The sequence below is a fragment of the Hirundo rustica genome, chromosome 2, assembly GCF_015227805.2.
Source record: "Hirundo rustica isolate bHirRus1 chromosome 2, bHirRus1.pri.v3, whole genome shotgun sequence".
In the NCBI taxonomy this organism is placed as follows: domain Eukaryota; kingdom Metazoa; phylum Chordata; class Aves; order Passeriformes; family Hirundinidae; genus Hirundo; species Hirundo rustica.
In genome coordinates, this window is record NC_053451.1 from 32026698 (window position 1) to 32042461 (window position 15764).

A 15764-nucleotide genomic window follows, 5' to 3' on the forward strand; every position below is an offset into this window, starting at 1 on the left:
CCACAGCTGGCCTGATTCCTCACTCTGGCAAAGCTGCTACACAAACAAAGGAATGAATAAAATAACAACTGTTTTCCAGCTAATAACTGATCTTGCCCTGAACAATAAATAAATAGTTTCTCAGAACTGAAACTTAACAAAACACGTTAAGGATCCCTACCTGAGCCTGGACTTACAGCAAGAGTGGGGGCAAAGGGCATAAAGGCAAGATAGGAAGTCTTTTGGGATTCTCATCTGAAAAACCCAGCCAGTTGCTTTGCACTAAGAATACTCCAGGTTTTGAATCCATATTTATGTAAGAGTATATGCCCATATATGTCAGTATATTTGCTTAAATGACACAGGGGAGAGCACAAACTTTGGAAAAGCAAAGCTTCTCTGCACAGCCACTCCACTCTCCCCAGCTCAGCTGTCCTGGCACTGCGTTCCATCTGGAGAGGTCTGGCTTTCCTACTCCACTGATTTCTACAAGCACCTCACTGCACTGCTGACAGCTAAGCCTACGCCAACACAAGCCAAAAGGCCACTCCTGGGAGGGAGAAGGGTTCTCCAAAGCTTCCCAGTGCAGCATGGGGAAAAGGAGAAAATGGAAAAACACTGTGTGAGAAGGAACAGATGAGAAGGACTGATGGCACAATGGACAAGAATGAAAATGAAAGGGGAGAAAGGTGAGAAAAATATGGAGTGAGAGAAACTGAGATAAAGAAGGCTAGAATAGAGCAAAGATAAGTGAAACAAAAACAGTATAAGGGATTAGAGATACGAAAAAGCAGCCGAAGCTGTCAGTGTTGAGAAGACATTTTTACAGCTTGTTTCTTTGTTCTCCCCTCTGTGTGAAAACAACCATAAGATATGTGGTCGTTACATATTCCTCTTTAACCTTCATGTTTAGTCAGACATGCTCTCCAAAATGATACCTGAGCTTTGCCTTTTTCTCCTAATAGAGAAAAAGCTGAATCCCACAGCCGAATTATTTAGGGTTAATTTTAACTCAAGTAAATGTATTGCCTTCTCTCCTGTCTCTGGAGTAATTGACTGTAATTATCTGGATAACTGTCTCTACACTGAAATCATATGATTTTGTACAAGTGGTAGAATTGACTGTTGCAGAATTAACCGTATTTTTGTGACACCCAGTGTTATGAAAAGGAGCATGAAATAATCACTGGTTTGTCAATCTTCAACAAATCAAGGAAGATTAGGAAGAACGGAAACAGTAAAACAAACATTAAAAAAAGAAATCAAACTGTTTTTCTCTCACACTGCTGTTGCAGTTCAGTGCTGGCCAAGGCTTCTGTGTCCCAGCATGGCAGAACACATGAGAGTCAAGGGCTGAAGTGGCTCTATGGCTCTGCTGGTGTAGGAAGAGGGCAATAAACTGGTTGCAGCATATACTATCTGCTCTACTTGTTCATATGGTCAAGTCCTGGACTACAGAGATCTAAGCTGTTGTTCATCTAAGAGCATGGGGACACTTTTGAGTGTTGTAGTGATTTAATACCCAAAGAACAGGTTCCTAGATCTGCAACTGAGATCTAGTATCCTGACTGAAGATTGCAGTGGTTTGTAATGTCATGAATTCATATCACACATACATACACAGGTCACTCAGCCAGGCACCATGGGATAAGGAGAGAGGGATTCCTCCAAGGAAACTTCTTGCATGTACTTTCGCAGTTACCTTGTGACCAAAAACTGTACAGCACTCTGTGACATTTGTACTGTCTGAAATTATTTCCTATACATAAGTGCTTTCCATCTGCGGCTTAAAACTCTCACTCAGGAAATGAAAAACCTGACTTCATAAATCATCTTTTGCCCAAATGAATGTGAATTTGCACACCAGGACAGGACTGAAGTCAAGTGGGAACAGAGAATCCTGCATACCAGGCTCTCCACAACCCAGATGGATTAGAACTGCTGTGCAGCTAGAAATGTAAAACTAACAGGTCACAAAGGAATGGAGCCCAAAAGGCAGCTTGATTTCGTGTTGTTTAAGTGAAGACTCTAAGCCTGCAGCTGGGAGGTCCCATGGCTCTGCTTCCTGCCTGTTGATTTACTTGACACGAGACAATAGTTAAGAAAAATACAAAAGGCACCAGGAGGGACATTTAGGGGAACGCTCACTATTGTAAATTCCCCATTTGCCTCCCCTCCTAACTGCTCAGTGATCCACCTCCAATGAGAAAAAAAGGGGTTTCAAGCCTCCTTCACAGTCTGGGGTTGAAGACACTTTGTTTGGCTGGGATGCAATTGCTTCATCTAAGAACGGAACAATCTGTATCCACCCATCTCAGGGTTAAGGGAAAAAGGATTTTGCTGATAAAACAGAGAGATAGCTCTGTGTTGTGCTTGTTTGCGGAACTTTTTTAGGACCACCAATGTCCTAAAATACAATGTAGGTAGGTGCTTTCACAGCGAGCTCAGTACTGACACATTCTAATGGATACATGTAGCAATTCCTGGGATGCTACATTGCTGCCGGTCTATCGCTTCACATTGAAACTATGCAAGTACCAAAAGTGATTCTTCTGGCGGTAATTTACATCTTCTCCTTCCCTCAATCAGAATCATCACGTGCAAAGGAGGGATACAAATTACAGGGAGCTTCCTGCTTCTTAAAATTTTCCCACAAAGTTGGGAACTGCCACTTGAGAAAACAAAGCATTGTGCTAATCACCTGAAATCCTGCCACAAATGCATTTAGTTGATTTGATTTGACACTAACTAATCATTCTTTGACCCCTCCTGACTGAAAAGCTGTATCCATGATTTCCATGATAGAAGCAGATGGTCTACCAAATAGTATTAGTTCCTTCTTAGGAGGACACTTTATATTTTAATTTAGTTCCCAATTGTTCTTAATAAGGAAGAAGAAAGGCTTCCAGCTGAAGCACCACATTTCTTTGAAACCTTCAAGGAAGTGACTAGAAAGGCATGTTATAAAATGAAGCAGTTAAACTCAATGTTTGTTCAATGCAAAGAGTCAGCACTTCCTATTCAATGTCTTCTTAATTGCCCCTGAGGATCAAAGTCTTTTGAATGATTGCCTGTCCAGTCAAATCATTAATAGACAATCATTGGCCCCTCCAGTGCTACAGTAGCTTGTAATTTCTTACAGGAAAGGGAAAATGCAGTTTTAAATGGGTAAATTTAAATATTTTTTATGCTTTTTTAAAGGAGGATTTTTAAAAAAGTGTTAACCTATACAAAAAAAAAAAAAAAAAAAAAAAAAAAAAAAAAAAAAAAAAAGGACACAAAAGTGGCATGGCTTATCTGAGGAGCTGACTTAAATACCTTTGGTAATTTCCTTTACCGTTTACACCAGTTTCAAATAGAACAGGAAGTGGAAAGATGGACCTCAGCAGTATTTGGCTGCTATTAGGCAGCCTACTGCAACAAAGAAACTTATTTCAGCCCTCAAAGCCCTGGTAAATTTGGTATTAAGACATGCTCAGGCCTTTCTCAGTAAAATAATATTTTGACTTCCAGATATCCTTTCTGGCAGAGACCATATTAAAATAAACTTTGCTGAGATATTTCTTCAAGATCAAAGTCAATTATAAGATGGTCCCACTATACCTCTAAATGGAGTTTTAATTTGTGTATATAATATTAGAAATAATGGTTTTCCCATTGGGGTATTCACTTCAATTAGAGAAATGAGGACAGGCAGTTCTACCAGAAGGCCTCTTATCCTGCTTTACATTTACTAAAATTCTGGGCTAGCCTGTTGTGGACAGCATAATTTTACAAATGCCCTTTCATTACACACATATAAACCGTGAGGCACTAATTAAAAATGGTGTAATTTACATAGGTAAATCCACAAGCTCTCAAATGCTTCCTTCCTTGCTATCTCAACTAGCCTTCCAAAAATAATACAGTAAGTTGCCTAAAGTCGAAAAAACACAGTTTGCTGTGCAGAAGAAAAATATATCTCTCTTATTCTAAAACCCCAGCACAACAGAGGTGGGATCAAAGTTTAAATCAAGTATCTCAGTTTAAGTAGGAAGACTTAAATATTGCTGTGGAATTTGATGTGTGAGCTGATCTCTCAGATGGCTGCTTGCTGATCGTCCTTCTGAACAAGAACATGATTTTATTATACTAAGACAAGTAAATGTCTTTGAGACCACTGCTTGTGTTTTAATCCTAGAATCAGCTGAAAACTGCATTAGTGTTATTAGTCACTATGCACATTTTAAAAGCACCAGAGCCCCAGTTGGGCTGTGCTAGTTGATATAAGAAAAATTAACAAAATTACAACCTCAGAATCCCTTGATGTCCAAAACACAGGTTTAACTTGAGCTTTACTTAGCCTAAGTAAATCTAGAGACTTAAGAGGATGATGGAGGTGTTTCAAATTCAGAAAAAATTTATACATTTTGTAGATCTGGGCCAGAGCACTCATCAGCATTGTCAAAACTGAGCTCTAAAGCAGATTCCTATCAGCCTCGAGCCCGCTGCAAGAGATAAGAATAAATTTTAACTGTACATGTGTTCAGGAGCATTTGGTTGCTTTAGCTGCTTTGGATGACAAAAGCACAGGTATGTTTAGAGCAGGCTAAGAATATTTTAATTTATTTTCTAGTTTTTCTTTACATATACTAGAAAAACAAATGCTGTTCCAATTTGTAGAGGGAAAAATAAAATCTCTTTTTTTTTCCTGTAAAAAAGCTTGGCAAATGGATACAAATGCACAGTCTGAGAAAGCTGATAAAGTGGGTGACACAACACAATTAACAACATAATAATTTTTGTTTCCAGAGACCATGAGCAAAATCCAGCACAATACTTTCAGGTGCTAAAAATCTAAGTGAACAGTTCAGATCAGTGTGAAAAGCTCTCTCAATAGCAAAAGTTAACACAACCTGATGATTTGTTCCCTTGGACTTAGAATCCAGCACAAAGAAGACAGCAAGTGCTAGCAAGTGCAACCCACAGTGTTCTAGAAAGACCCACAGCCATCTTAATATTTAATTTTACCTAAAAAAATACACATTTGCTAAAAAACTTGAAGATTGCCAAGTTAAGCACTCAAAAATGAGCAAGGAACAGCATTAAGATTGCTTTTGTGATTTTACATCAGCCCCTGTATGCATGTGTACTCTGTAATAGCCTTTAATTCCCGCATCACAGGCTATTTTTTTCCACTGGCCCAATGCTGAGCAGAACAATTCCACAGAAATTACCACTCAACCCTGGCAACTCCAGCATTGTAGCACATTCAATTGCTTTCTAGGGATGCCATATGTGCAGTCTGCTTGGTAGCAGTAGGAGGGGGTTGGAAAGGGAAGGAATATACTCAGCACAGACAATTTTGCTTCTGCATTCTAACTAGGTCCCTGCTGAGCATGTGTGAACTCAGATTTTCTAGTTTTGTGGTAGCCAGCTCGGGGTGGATCAGAGATGAGATAAAATACACACCATTGCTTGTTCTCCCTAATTAAAAAAAGAGGTGTCACAATGCTCCATTACCTCAGTACTCCTGCAATATAAATAGAAAACAACAGTAGATAAATTAGCAGAATTTTGCCTAAATGACTGACCACATCAGCTGGTGGATCCAGACCCCTACTCTCATATCTATTTAGGGCAGAATCACAGAATCATTAAAGTTGGAAAATATCTCTAAGATCATCAAGTCCAACCACTAACCCAGCACTAACATGTTCACTACTAAACCATGTCTCCATCTGCCACATCTATGTCCCTTTTGAACACTTCCGAGCACGGTGAATACACCATGGGCAGTGTGCTTGACAACCCTTTCAATGAAGAAACCTTTTCTAATATCCAGTCTAAACCTCCGCTGGTGTAACGTACAGACATTCCCTCTGGTCCTCTCACTGGCTGCCTGGGTCTGAAGAGGCTGACCCCAACCTGGCTACAATCTCCTTTCAGGAAGTTTTAGAGAGACAGAAGGTGCCTCTAAGCCTCCCTTTCTCCAGGCTGAACACCCCCAATTCCCTCAGCTGCTTCTCATGAGACTTGTGTTCCAGCCTTTCCCCACCTCTGTTGCTTGTCTCTGGACATGCTCCATCCAGCACCTCAATCTCTTTCTTGTAGTGAGAGCCCCACTTATCCCTTATCCCTCGTGATAAGTTAGGCCATGATAATTTTGGTTCATCATTAAATACAAATGTATCAAAGCACTTGCTCGGGGACACAGCACACTACTTTGCCCCTGAATCCCCAGACTAAGTTGATAGTAGTGAATTAAACAGTACTAAGCAGTGTAACTTGATAGTCCATAACATCTATTTGTTAGAAAGAACACTACTGTGGTACTGGTTATAGGCAGTCAACACCTTCTAAATTTCTGTGCACTCTTCAGCTAGAAATGACCAGAGATCATTCTTAATAGACAGTTTGGGTCTGAATACCTGTAAGAGTTTAGCAGTAGAGAAATGTACACCTTCTGGATCAGTTGGGTATATAGAACAGTCCCACATACATGTTCCACAACCTGGAGTAGCCCATGATACAGTCTGACTGGGCAGAGTATAATAAAATAAATAAACAGTTACTGACCACCAAGATTAATGCTGTTTGGAATATCGTTATGCTTAGATTGAAGGATTTTTTTATTTTTTTATTTTTTTTAACCAAAAGCCTCAGGAAACTCTTTTGATGCTTGATTTCATGATAATTTCTGCCATAATTAAAAGGGATTGTGCTCCATTGATATACTCCAATTAGATTTTCTCTTGAAATACTTAGGGTAAGCATAGCTACCATCTCTGCCAACTGCCTGGTTCTGCATTGCTTTTTAGAGAGTCTCTTTGCATAATGAAGTGATGCTGCAGTTGTACTAGGTGAGCTAGGTGAGATGCTGCTGCTGTGTCATGTGCTACCATATCTGAAAACAGCCAACATATCCTGTTCTCATCATCTGTCTAGGCAAGAGCTTCTGAGTGCAACAAGGACAGGCTTGGAAGTTAAAGTATGATAAAATCAAATGGAGAGGAAGATAGTAAAACCTGCAGGTGATGGGAGACTTTATAGGTTAGCATTGAAACACAAAGATTCAACAACCTCTATCCACCGAGCACCAGATCCTACTATCTCAAAGGGAAGTATGTAAGTGGTCCTTTCAGAGCTTTTAAGTTTCAGCATAAACAGTAGTTTGAAATCTTGACAAAGAGGAAAAGAGCAGATTGGACTTTCTGTTCATTATTTTACAGGTCATCTAGGATGTTATCTGGGCAGTATACTTAACAACAACACCTCACCCTATAAAGATTTCTATCTACCACATAGCTCAACTAACTACAGGTAAAAACCTCAGAGAATGCATCGCTGCACATGTCCAATAGAAATGTATGATCTGGCAAAGCAGGCTTTGAAGCCATTTTTTAATTTACGCTAGAAAAGGATGGGAGAGAAACATTAAACTATAACCGAAGAGCATTTTTCACTGCCAGTGACATCCCTAATTGAGATTACTCTATGACAAGTTACCCACAAAACTATTTGGTATTTAAAAACACTGAAAAAAAGCCCATTATGGGAAACAATTCTTTCTACGTCCACTTAACTGCAATTAAATTACATTATTTCACACTAATTAGTATGAAATAAAAACATGGACTCAAGGAGAACTCTTTTCACGAGACATATAAAGATCTCTAAAAACTGATTCTTTTTCAGCAGCTGACTGCAAAGGTCAATCTAAATCATGAAATAAAGATTATAGCAGGACATCTGTGCCACTGTCATAAAGACAAGGCCAGCGCTTCTGGAGTCAGCCTGCTGTTATTTTCTCTTCTGTGGGCTTACAGCAACTATAAAACCTCACTAAAAGCAACTGATAAAAGCTTATGGGTTGAGAGCCCATATCTTACCATTTAATAAAACCAGATGGAATCACATTAATCTCTCCTTGTATTAAATATTCTTAATTTTATGGAAGGATCAGACATCTAAAGGGCCAGCTAATGTGTGGTTTCATGGCACACTGATGCAGACTCCCAGCTCAGATGGAGCCCTCTGGATACACAGCCGCAACTTGCTTTCAACTGGTTAAATAATCAGTTATATTGGTGGTCTACTTCTGAATGGAAGTCATTCTTCCAATGGTCCCACAATGATGAAAGAGGATCAGACTTTGACAAAAGGACCTCTTCAATCAGTGTCAAAATAAAACAATAGGCAGAAATAAAAAAAGTAATATATAAAAGCCAGAACAATAGTGAAACAGAGAGTAATCTATATAAATCTAAAGCCACAGAGAGAGGCGAAAAGAAGCTGAGGACATCAAGAAAAAATATGTCTTGAAAAAAACTCACCTAACAACAAAACTTTTTTTTTAAGTGTACTGAAACCTAGCAAAATGAGCAGCAATACTGGAGACAGAAAATTGTTAATAATGTTGTAGTAAAAACTAAAGTATTCAATAAGATTTTTTGTTCTAGTTTTTGAAAATAACTACTATAATGCAATAATTTCACAGGAAATAAGTTTTTTTCCAGTCCATTAATAGCCAGGAATTATACTGAACTACATCTATTTAAGGACAAACATTTTTAAATCTGCAGGCTCATTTAACTTGTACCCAGTAAAGAAGAAGGAAGAATCTGACTCACTGATTAATACTGAACCAGCTACCAAGAAATTAGAACTGGATTAATGCTCTACAAATATTTAAGAAGGGAAGAGGACAGGACGCAAGTCACTTGGTTTGGGTAGTCTGACATCTATTACAGACAAAATAACAGAAAACACAGAGTTGCACTGCTAGAGAATAAAGAAACTTAATGTATGGTATCTCAGGCAAACCATATTGAAAACAGGTCTTAAGAAACAGATACTCATTCTTTGACAAGATTATAGTTTAGTAAGACATTTGATTTAATTTGATGTGATTAAACAAACAAGCATTTTTCAAGGGTATAAAAACATGTATACATATACTTAAAAACTAACTGAAAGATATTAAAATTATCATTGCTGGTGAATATCCATCACATGTTACAACTTCTTGTGGAGTTCAACAGTTGTTGGCCTGAAATTATTCAAAATTTGCATCAGTGTTATGTAAGTAAATATAAAATCATGGATCACTAAACATGTAGATGACTCAAATACTTCAAGTGAGAAAGACAATGATGAGGGCAGGACAGAAAAACAGAAGAGCGGGGCAGTAACTAAATTTGAATGATTCAAACAAGAAGTGTCAATAGTCAGCCTATATACTTTGGATAATGGACTGCAATCTAAGTCCATGAGATGGGACACTGGCAACTGGAAAGCAGAGAGAGCAAATGACTGAAGGAGTAAGCACAAGAGGATGCTGTACAACAATATCCTAATGCAACTTTTATAGCCCAGAAAGACCTAATATAAGCTAGGGAAAAGCCAGCTGAAGTAGGTATGTGACTTACCTATGTAAAACAAGTAGAGTAAGTAGCTGGAGTTTGCTGGGCTTCAACGTGCAAAGAGGTCATCCTGTACAATGTGATGGTTTATGGATTTTAACATATTGAAAATTGAGAAAAGTTTTAAATGGAAGTTTTGATAATCCTTAGGCTTCTTCCTGCCTCAAATAAAATGAATTAGCTGAGAAAAGATGTAAACTTGACCAGTATATTTAACACTGTAGACTCTGAAGGAAGTACCAACCACTTCGCAAAGCAGAAATTTTGCCGCCAAGTTCAGAACATATTGTCATCATATGGAATACCTATGTTTCAGTACTTCCCAGTTTCCACAGGTTGGGCAAGTCTGGCAAAATTAGCAGGTCTGCAATATCTTCTGCTGTACTTTACCAGTAACATTTTCTTGCAGCAATATCTTTCCTTTGAGTCCAGAAAGGGAAAGGAAGCTGCGAAGGGTAAGAGAGTAAGTCCTAAGAAGACTGGCTGAGGGAGCTGTGGCTGTTTTTCCTGGAGAAAGAGAAGACTCAGATGGGGATCTTATTGCTCTTTACAGCCACCTTAAAGGATCTTGTAGCCAGGTGAGGGTCAGTTTCTTCACCCAGGCAACAGGTGACAGGACAAGAGGACAGTCTTAAGCTGTGCCAGAGGAGGTTCAGATTAGACAACAGAAGAATTTCTTCGTGTAAAGGTTTGTTAAGCATTGGAATGGACTGCCCAGGGAGATGGTGGAGTCACCATGCCTGGAGGTGCTCAAGAAACTACTTGACGTGGCACTTCATGCTGTAGTTTATTTGACATTGTCATGTTCCATCAAAGGTTGGAAAATGATCTTAGAGGTCTTTTCCAGCCTAAGTGATTCTGTGATTCTTTCAAAAGCATATCCATCATGGTGTATTTCTCTAATCACAACACTTTCAGTGTCGGGTTACAGATCTTAATTAGACTGAAACAGTGAATGTTCTTTAATGGAGTTTCTATGGCAAGGTTTTTAACACCCATCTGAATGATTTGATCTTCACAAGAATAACTTTAAAGTGTCACCTTGTACATTTATCACCTTTATTTTAAAGCACAGTAGCGGATAAACCACTTGTATTTCCTTTGCTCTAAATTATAAAGCTAAGCGTAGCTGCTATCCAAACATACACTGAAAAATTCAAAGTAAAAAAAAAAAAAAAAAAATCACCTAATAATGCAAAGAGCTCTTGATGACTTTGCAGGTGATAGAAAAAATCCACATTATAATTCATATCACAATGTACTTAAAGCTGCAGTGAAAGACAACAAAACAAGCAGAAATGTAAGACTGAATGTAACCCATTGTGGTTTTAATTTACACAGAATCCTAGATTGCTTTGGGTTGGAAGGGACCTAAAAAAAAGAAGGCCATCTAGTTCCAACCATCCTGCCATGGACAGGAACATCTTCTACTAGACCAGATTGCCCAAAGCCCCATCCAGTCTGGCTTGACCTCTTCCAGGGATGGAGCTGCCACAATTCTGGCAACCATGCCAGTTCCCCACCACTCTCAGTGAAAAATTTCTTTCCAGTATCTAAACCTAGAGTCTTTCAGTAAGGGCATGGATTTTGTGCCTTTCTCTGATAATTACTCTCCATGTATGCATGCATGTCGACAGGAAGGTTGGGCAATGCCAGTAAAGAGGTGGAGCTGAAGCATTTGAGTCTCTATTTCACTGGGGATCTGTCCAGGGAAAGTTTATTTTGCTAGATTCCCTGAGGCAGCTTTCCTGAGCACGCTGCTACTCACCAGCCTCTTGTAAACTTTACACACAGCAGCTGCCCTTCCTGGTTCTCTAACATAGTGATTGAGTGTGACTGAGGTGAACACAGACCTTCCCATCTCTCTGCTGTAGAACAAAAAATACAAAAAATTTCTGCAACTCCATGGATTTCTGACTAGTCAGACAGAAGCTCAAGCTGATGGCATCTCTCCATGAGGTTGAGACTATTTCCATGCCTTAGCCTTTCTGAGAAAATTTACAGGGGCAAAATTTGGGGCGCAACAACAAAAAAGATCATTCAAAACTGGATTGAAGCGTTAACATCTGTCATTATTTGTATTTTATCTTCAGACAGGCCAATTTCCAGAAGCAGGAATTTATAAAAATATATGCAGATTTTTACAGCTCCTGTTGCAGACCCTGGGCCCAATGCCACTGACTCTGACTGCATTTGAACCAGCGCTGAAGGCAATGGAGCTGCTGCAGTTTAAAGAGGAGCATGTGCACGAGAAGAGTAAGGCCTGTGTTTCCTAAATGTCAGGAGTATGAAAGGAAGAGCTAGACGCCATCTAAACTGTCCTGCTTAGTAAGGGAGTGGCACTAACCCTCTTGCCCCACCAATGTTTGACTGCATTTGGTACAATAAGAGCCAGCTTTAGTAGGGAAAAAAAAAAACAAAAACAAAACAAAAACCACATATTCAAGTTCTGTTATACAGGGAAAAAAAGGTAGTGCTGGATGGTAGTGATGATGGTCTCCTCTCAACCAGTATCCTGGAATGCTGTTTCATAAACATTTATAATACACAAAATATATCACTGGTAATACTAAAGCACTTTTTAGACCGGATGTGACATTTTTATTGATTAGGGGTAAAGTCAAGTAAATGAGTTTGCAGCTACTGAGTGAACAGACCACAGTGATTTTATGAAGATGTGAAAGAACCAAGAAAGGACCTCAAATCTCTGTTTGAGGTAACAGATTGACTTCATAACATTAAGGCTTTGCTAGAACAGATTGTTTAGCTCCCATTTCTACCTTTTATCACAGACAAGATGAAAATAGAAAACATCCAAAGATTTTGATTTACAGTCCTTGTAAATCAAAAGAACAAATGTCAACAGTAGCAAAATAGAACTTAATCTGGGATCAGAAAAGAAATATTAAAGCAGAGAGTGAAAGTAGTCTGTTGGCAGGGTAATAAATTATTTTATAATGTAAACAAAAACCTTAATATCAAGGTATAAATGTAGGATTAATAGATATGGATCAATAATTTGGCATTATTAATAATTAAGCGTTAGCAACGTTTCCTATTGATCTCTTACCATGTAAACAGCATGGTAATTGGTGCACTGTACATCCATTGCTAACTAATTAGATTTCTAAGAGCTTTGGAGAGCTGCTTTAATTTGGGTTTGCTCTGTAGCATCCAAGAATCATGGACAAACTGAGCTACAGTTAGCTTTTGGGGTGATTTTTAGACAATAAAAAGAAAGACACTTTATAAAACACATCATAGTCCTAGCACACTTTTACTGTCCAAGCATTTTGCTTGCAGCAAGCAGCACTGTTCTTCAAGTGAAGCTGTATCTGTACAGCGTTCAAATGAACACAGAGCTGAAAAGTAGAGAGCTCTGACTCCAATAAAAAAGAATGACTGTTTTGGCTTCATAATATATTTTCCAGCCCTAGCTTTAATCTAAATCAAATGCCCATCTTTCTTGCTGTTCATGCAATACAACCGCAGCACATGCTTAAGTATAGGAAAATTGCAAGTGCCTAACAACATCAAATTGTACTTCCATCTAGTCTGGAATCTACATCAGGCAGAGGATAATGACTTCTGTTTAAACAGGCAGAAACTATTCTCCATCACTAATTAATTCAGAAACTGTTCCACAGACCTAGCCAAACAGCTGCTGGGCATGGAGATCTGGACAATCAAACAGGTATTTTTTGTTTCTAAACTTCCTCCCAAGCAGTACAGCAATGTCAGACACTCTTTACAATGCTCTGCTAGCAAGTCTGGCACCTACAAGGTACAGGAACTGCTGCCAAAGTATTAGCATAGCAACACACCTCCTGGGATTCTCTCTGCCATTTGAATATTGATAGAAATCAGCTCTCCAAGGCAGAACTCAATGCTCTACAGAACCCACCAGATCCCAGTGAAAGCCATGAAATTTTTTCTTGTCTAGCTATCTATTGAATGGACATTCCTAACATGGGGAATTAAATTTTAAAGTCACGTCTCTTCAGGAACTCCTGGAATAGAAAATTTGCAGGGCAGTTTTGAGCTGCTCAAAGAGGCCTTTGATTTCAATGGTTCCATCACTGTAATGTTGCAGCCCTGATGTGCACCTGCTTTTCTCCTTGGCATTCTCTCCCCATGAGACAAATTTTTGTGGAGCTCATGGGATTTGCATAAGCTGTGTGTGCGCAAAACACTGATGGGCACTGTTGCCATTGCTTTAGCGTGGAGTCTGACTGTTTGAAAAGGGGGCAACAAGTCAATCAAAAGCTGTTTAATTCAAATGAAAGCCAGCTTCTGGTGTTTAATACACTGCTATATTTTGTTTGTCATTATCTCCCCAGACCAGTGACTCAGTCCTGTAAAACCTTCACCTTGATCAGTGTTGACACATGACAGCAGCCATTCAGCTGCCATGAACATCTATTTATGTCTCCTTTCCTCCTTTTGAAACAGTCCAGTAAGATAAATGAACCTCAGACTGCTAAAGGCTATAAAGACTTGCATGAAATAATAGAAACTCTGCCTTTTAGCCTCGAACAAATGATTTAACAAGTTCTCCAGGTGAATTTCAAAATGGAGCTGGCTTCAGCAAAGAACTTCAGAAATGATCAGTGCCTTGCTGTTTCCATGCAGCTCTGCCTGCCTCAGATGGGCACCCATCGCCATTGTGTCTGAGTGTCTGTCACATAGAAAATACTCCCCATAGCAGATTCTCTTCTGTATGTTTAGATAGGTAAGGCCTGCAGTGGGCAGTTTTTAATATTTAAACAGAGGACTGTGACATGCCTGATGCTATGAGGAACATCCTGAAGGTCCAGATACCACTCTGAAGTATTTCCATTATCTGACCTGTGTACAAAAAAACAGATTAAACGCCAAGCTGCTGCCATGGGACTGAACCCAAAGTCCATTCATTTAAATGGGAACCTTTCCATTGAACCTCAGTTCACTCTGGAGGATGAAAATGGTCATTAAAAGATAACTTCCGTGGTTGTTTTAACTAACAAGAACATATGGAAAGCAGTCAAGTTCCCAATACCTATAGACTGTTATACAAGATTAGACCTTACACTCATGACTAAGTTATGCTCCACCACTCAGATCGTCCCCATGGCACTGAAAAGTGCAAGGTACTGCTTACATGAGAAAAGGTATCTGTAAGAAAATGCAACCATGCAAATATGGGGGGGAAGCCCCAAAATTGGAGGAAAAACAGAAATTTGCTTGCAAACAGACCAAGTTACTTAGAATAATAAACAAGTTCCTGTTCAGAATTACATAATTAATATCAAAATGCAAAATGTCTCAGTTTAACTTAGTGAAAGTACAAACATTTTGACTCCCTCATTCATTTCTTTTCTTTTGGGTTAGGTGATACAATTCTCATGTTCAACTTGACAGGATGTAAAAAATAATTACAAATGAAAAGGTTATTCATAATTTTTAAATGAGTTAATTAGTAAACCCCGCCAGAGTCACTCATTACAGTAATTAATAATTGATTATACTTGAAATTAAACACAATTTTTCATCAAAATCTAATTAAATATCTGCCTTTTTTCTCGTTGATTAGAACACTGGGTCTGGTAGAGACAATCTTTGCTAAATATGTTTATGCTGAACTGAATCATTGGATGTGATTTTTAATAATTGGTAGTTCCTTTAGAAATTAGTAATTATGACCCACAATTACAGTGGTTCGACCTGTTCAGCATTTTTGGCACCTTGCCAGCCATCTGCGGTGTCTGGCAATTGCCAGCAAATTCACCTGAATGGAGGGGAAAAAAAGGACGGGAGGGCACTCAATGGACCTTCCTTTTAACAACATTAACTGTGGTTTCAAGCAGGAGTGTGATCTTTTGTGAACTCTCAGACAGTGTTTTGAGTTGGAGAGTGGCAAGCCAAACTCCTCTCCATCTATCAAGCAGCACACACCTCCTCCTCCAGAATGAACCGGCACTGCTATGCTGAGCTGAAATGATCCTCCTCTGACACACTGAGATAATGTCCAAAGGAACCATGTTCAGGACATAAGGAGAATACCAGACAAATGAGAAAGGTGATTCCAAATGTACATAGCAAATGATGAAAACTGACTGCATATTTCATCACACTGCTGCTGATTTAATGTTGGTTAATTAATCATTCCTGTTCCTCTTACAGGAGACATAAAAGTGACCAGAGTATGATGCAAAGCAGAAGTGGAAAAGTATCAGTCATTAAAGAAGTATATATAAAAGGAACATAGTAAAAGCAATCCTTTGTGGTGGTGCTAATTATATTCACGTAAAATTAAAGCAAAATCCTTACATCCAGACTAAAATTTGTAATTCTAACCACAACCTTTTACAGATAATTAGCGTACAGGAAGTCACAGCACAA

General features: G+C 38.9%; 1 protein-coding gene across 9 annotated transcripts in view; it reads right to left on the minus strand.

Moving 5' to 3' along the window:
* The window catches only part of TENM4 (teneurin transmembrane protein 4), a 585909-nt gene that overhangs the window by 184064 nt on the left and 386081 nt on the right, over positions 1-15764 (minus strand). The gene's annotated exons all lie outside the window — the stretch shown is intronic.